This window comes from Triticum aestivum, chromosome 5B (genome assembly GCF_018294505.1).
Source record: "Triticum aestivum cultivar Chinese Spring chromosome 5B, IWGSC CS RefSeq v2.1, whole genome shotgun sequence".
Taxonomy (NCBI): Eukaryota; Viridiplantae; Streptophyta; class Magnoliopsida; order Poales; family Poaceae; genus Triticum; species Triticum aestivum.
Window position 1 is genome coordinate 27,517,044 of NC_057807.1, and position 6,000 is coordinate 27,523,043.

Sequence of the window (6,000 nt, forward strand, 5' to 3'; positions counted from 1 at the left end):
GGTAGTCCATTTGAAACTCTAAAAAGACAAATATTTAGGAACGGAGGGAATATAAGACTTTGCAGGGATTTCATTATGGACCACATGCGAATGTATATAGATGCATTTTAGTGTGTAGATTCACTCATTTTATTTCGTATGTAGCCATAGTAGAATTTCTAAAAGACTTATATTTAAGAACGGAGGGAGTAGCTGTTTTGATATGAATTCAAACAGGAGGGAATAGTTAGCTATTGGTATTGGAACTTGGACATGATTTTTTGTTTCAGGAGCCAGGAATTTGGAAAGGACTTCATGCGACACTAATGGATGACGGTTAGAGCAACATGTTACTTGTGTGGTGGTGACAAGGACTTGCTGAAGGGCCCTATTTAAGGCTTCATACACAGTGGAGAGTATAACTATGTTGTAAGAGTTTTCCTCTAGATGATCGAAGTCCGGATCATGTTTCTGTTACTTAACTTTGTTATGCCCATGAGGTTTGTACATTGAGTTATTGGAGGAACTACCACACGTTTGCAAAGCAGCCACGGCTACTAAGATCATGCTTTTGCTTCTTCTCCTGCTCCTCCCCTTGGGAGAGTCCACCACCCCTTACCAAGTGTTAGATTTCAACAAGGCGACCCAGAGTATCGAGCGGGCGCTCGCTCCTTGCCTTCGGGCGGTTCGTCTCCTTGATGAGCGCATTCACGGATGGGCTCAAGGCTCGCCACATCCCAGACACGAAGGCCAAAGTTCTTGATGCCGTGCGCTTCCACGGCATGGGCGGTTCACTGTTAGACCAGTCCTGATGTCGAGTACTTTCTGACAACGACAACAAAGGATGATAATGACAAACGAAGCTCGCTGATGAACTATCCACCCGCAGACCGCAGTGTAAAGCTAAGCCTTAACTAGCTAATCTATCTTTCTTTGGATGTGCACCGGCCCTAGTAGTACTTCTAGCCAGAGCAATCACACGCTAGGTAGGCAACTTAGCAAACGATCTATGCTTTGATCTACTGGACACAAACGCACGCGAACCTGATTGTTTAATGGCCACACGGGCGTATTGCTCCTGGTTCTCTTTTATTGCTTTCAACTCACGGTGGTACGAGTTACAGGGTGCACGCAGATCTCCAGAGGTACTAAGGACGTGTTTGGTTGCTCGCCTCGTTTTTTGCCCATTTACATATTTGTTCATTTTTTTCTAGTTGAGCATATGCAGGCAAAAAATCAACATCTGCATATTGATTGGTTGCCTGCATGTCCTCTCTCTGCATCGCAGCGATGCCTCTATGCATCGTGTTTGGTTGCTCGCATTGTATGTGGTCACATGAGTGCACGTCGTTTGGTTACCTACGAGCATAGAGTTGTGTTCACCTTGTACCTTACTAATGAGCTTACCAATACTACAACGCCACGACACTGCTAGGATGATGAACTGGACGAAGATGATGAAATCTTCAGCCCTAACGGACGATCCACCTTGTCAACCTCAACCTTGCTGCATGAATGCTCTCGCACATACTTGGAGTAATTATCTTCTACCGCCTGCCTAGTATTAAACCCTCCTCTGTGGTTGTTGTCGGCGTACCCTGAAACTTGTTTGTTGCAAGCTTCCCATGAACTGTAAACCCCTAGAACCCTACCTTCGAACACCACATACCACTTGACCTGTCAGTGCAAAAGAGCAATAAGTTCAAGGAACAAGCATTGGAACACAAAAACAATAAGCAATGAAGAACTCTAGGAGCAAGCAACGGAGTAGAAGAGCATTAGTAAGCATGCATGATCATAGCAAGTTCAACCTACCACTACTTTGGTGTTATCCTACCACCACATACAAAAGAAGGTGTAATCCTACTACCGCTAGTTCATGATCACCGCGAGGGGTTAGTATATACCACCTCACCAAAACATACAGACCATAAGATTGTTTTCAAGCCCTAACTACACAAATATACTTCGTCATCGTCATCGTCGTCCTTGTCGCCATCACCGTTGAGGATCATGCACGCCGTCGCCACTAGCAGAAGCAACACAAGTAGTAGTGCTTGCCCAGCCAGGTCCTCAGTCAAGCACCATGTTGGACTGTTCCCATGGCAACAAACCCAACACATTGGGCTTTGTTGTCCAGCAGGTGGCTGCGAGCCACCATGAGAGCCTCTGGGCTGAATCCAATTTGCTCCATGACAACGTCATGGAGCTCAGGGTGGACGTCCACACTCTTGCTCTCTCTGACGGCGGTGGCTGATGAAGCCATGTACTTAGGGTAGGGTCATGGCCCTGTCCAAGATACCCTCCCCAAGGACATCTCTAGAAGAAACCACCTTTCAGTCGACTTAGAAGGGTTCCAATCGACGAACTCAAAGACACTCGACCATGAAGCCAACCACTCGACTGCCAGGAGACCTAAAGTCACTCTGCACGCAACGGTCTGTCATTAAGTAGCTTTTATGGTCACCAGAGCACTTTATTTGTGGCGTTACCAGTAACGCCCGACCTTAATGTACCTTAAACCTTGCATAACTGAGGGCCGGAGGGGTCTGGCGGACTCTATATAAGCCACCCCCCTCCTCAGTGTAAAGGGTTCGCACCCCTGTAACTCATATACACATAATACAGTCGACCGCCTCCGGGCTCCGAGACGTAGGGCTGTTACTTCCTCCAAGAAGGGCCTGAACTCGTAAATCTCTTGCGTATACAACTACTCCATAGCTAGGACCTTGCCTCTCCATTCGTACCCCCCTACACTACTGTCAGACTTAGAACCACGATAGTTGGCGTCCACTATGGGGCCGGTGTCTTAGCGACTTATTGGAGAAGTTGCGATTTTTCCGATCTCCTTCGTCATGGTTTCACGCGGAGTTTTGCTTGAGGGCCGCGAGATCCGTCTCGGCGCGCTCATGTTCATCGCCGACGACTCCGCTTGGCTTCAGGGGGATCCACTCGACATCGACGCGCTCCCCGTCTGCGGGGCAATGCACTTTCGTGCGTGCGTCCGCGTCGACCCAGTATCGGTCGACCCCTGTGTCATCCTCCCTCCCTGTCTCCTGCCGGCGCAAGCGCTCCGGTCGGTCGAGGCTTCAGCGGTGGGTGAGGCACGCGGTGGCTCGCCAGTCGGCCACCTCTCAAGTTGCGGCGATCGAGCCCGACGAATCTCTCTACGGCCTGTTCGACTGGCTCCGTAGAGACTGCATCCGAGTGCGACAACAGTGATATCATGCCCAATATGCGACCCTATCCAAAAGGAACTCGAAGGTCCCACCAAGGATAGACCCGCATATTGAAACGCTTTTGTAAGGTGGATATCATTACATCAACATTACATAATAGATGGGGATACATACAAGAGGCATACAATGCCACACGAATACAACATCACAATACATAAGAGCATCATCCGACTACGGATGAAACACAAACAGAAACTCAAACGACATCCACCCTGCTATCCCAGGCTGCCGATCTGGAACCTATCCCCTGATCGAAGAAGAAGCAGAAGAAGAACTCAATGCAATCTAGCATCGCTCTCGCGTCATGATCATCGCACAACCTGTACCTGCAACTGTTGTTGTAGTAATTTGTGAGCCACGAGGACTCAGCAATCCCATTACCATGGGTATCAAGACTAGCAAAGCTTAAAGGAAAAGGAAGGGGTAAAGTGGCGAGGTTGCAGCATCAACTAAGCATATATGGTGGCTAACATACGCAACTAAGAGCGAGAAGAGAGCAAAAGGAACGGTCGTCAACTAGTAATGATCAAGAAGTGATCCTGAACTCCTACTTACGTCAATTATAACCCAGAAACCGTGTTCACTTTCCGGACTCCGCCGAAAAGAGACCATCACGGCTACACACGCGGTTGATGCGTTTTAATTCGGATCTGGTGTCAAGTTATCTACAACCGGACATTAACAAATTCTCATCTGCCTATAACCACAGGCACGGCTTTCGAAAGATTATACCCTGCAGGGGTGTCCCAACTTAGCCCATGATAAGCTCTCGTGATCAACGAAGGATATACCTTCTCCCAGGAAGACCCGATCAGACTCGGAATCCCGGTTTATAAGACATTTCGACAATGGTAAAACAAGACCAGCAAGACCGCCCGATGCGCCGACAATCCCGATAGGAGCTACACATATCTCGTTCTCAGGGCAACACCGGATGAGACAGGCTACGAGTAAAACCAGACCTCGAGTTGCCCCGAGGGGCCCCCGCAAGCGGCTCGGTTTGGACCAACACTTAGACAAGCACTGGCCCGGGGGGGGGGCTAAAATAAAGATGACCCTCGGGTTGGCTGACCCAAGGGAAAAGTATAGGTGGTGGTGAGGCAAATGGTAAAACCAAGGTTGGGCCTTGCTGGAGGAGTTTTATTCAAAGCGAACTGTCAAGGGGGTCCCATAAATCACCCGACCGCGTAAGGAACGCGAAATCCGGGAACATAACACCGGTATGACGGAAACTAGGGCGGCAAGAGTGGAACAAAACACCAGGAAAAAGGCCGAGTCTTCCACCCTTTACCAACTATATAGATGCATTAATAATATAAGAGATATTGTGATATCCCAAACATAAATCCTGTCCACCATGGAGCAATCTTCAACTTCACCTGCAACTAGCAACGCTATAAGAGGGGCTGAGCAAAAGCGGTAACATAGCCAAGCAACGGTTTGCATAGGGAAGGTGTCAAAGGTTAGAGGTTCATGGCAATATGGGAGGCTTGATGAGCAAAAAATAGGTAACGCAGCATAGCGATAGAACGAAGCAACTAGCATAGCAATGATAGTAGTGAGATCCAGGGTAGCGGTCATCTTGCTTGAAATCCCGCAAGGAAGAAGAACGAGTCCATGAAGAAGATGAACGGATGAAGCTAAACCAAGCGTAGACGAACGAATCCTCACGATCGCAACGAAACGGGAACTATCGAGAAGAAGCACACAACATAGTAAACACACCACACATGAACATGAGATGATGCACAACAAGCATGATGCATAACAAGGCTACATGAAGCTACTGATGGCAAGAGATGATGCAAACAAGAGCAAGACAACAGGGCAAGTTTAAATGAGGCCGGGAACAACATATAACAATTCCGGTAAGTCCTCATATGCAAGTTTCGAAATTGGTCCAGATCTGAATAAACCTTATGTTCAAGTTGTTAAACAGCAAGTTAAGATGCACCAAGATGATCTACACGAGATTCTAGTCAAGTTACATATAAAGTTCATTATATTTGGAGCTACGGCCTAGAAGATATGAGCAACACAAGTTAAACATGGCATTGATGCAAAATGCACCCAAACATCAAGCAAACACCTCAAAACATGGATTCAACATGATAACATAAAACTACATGCAAAACTAAGCAAGTTTCATATAGAGCACACTTAAAACGGAGCAACGGTTCAACACACACACACACTATACAAGTTATAGCAACAATCTGTCCAAAACAGCAAGTAGGCATATTGCAAGCATCAAAACAATATTCTACAGCATCTCAATATGAAAACAAAAGGCATGGTCATGATGTACAGGTAAAGCATAACAAAACATGAACACTGAGCTATCTCCAGAAACTACTAGAACATGCTCAAACACACATGGCAAGATTGCAAATAATAACAATTCAGACTTTGCAGAAAATAACATCGGGTTGCAATGTTTAGAGCTATCAAACAACATGTTATAGGAACTTATCATGGCAAACAAAGGCATGGCATGAATCTACTAAACCCATAGAACAAAAGTCCTTTACTGACCATAAGCCAAAAGGATCAGAAAATATGATGGCACCCATGTAAACATAGCAAGTTATATTACAGATTCATACATGGCAGAAACAGAACTATGAAGGCATGTAGATGAGCTTGTACCACTCACCACAGAGCAAAACATGGCATGGCAAGGCAACCAACAGTAAGAAGGCATGTTTGTGAAACAAATCAAGGTAAAAACAAGTTCATAGCATGCAAGGATCAACTACAACAACCTTGGCAAAATTGAATA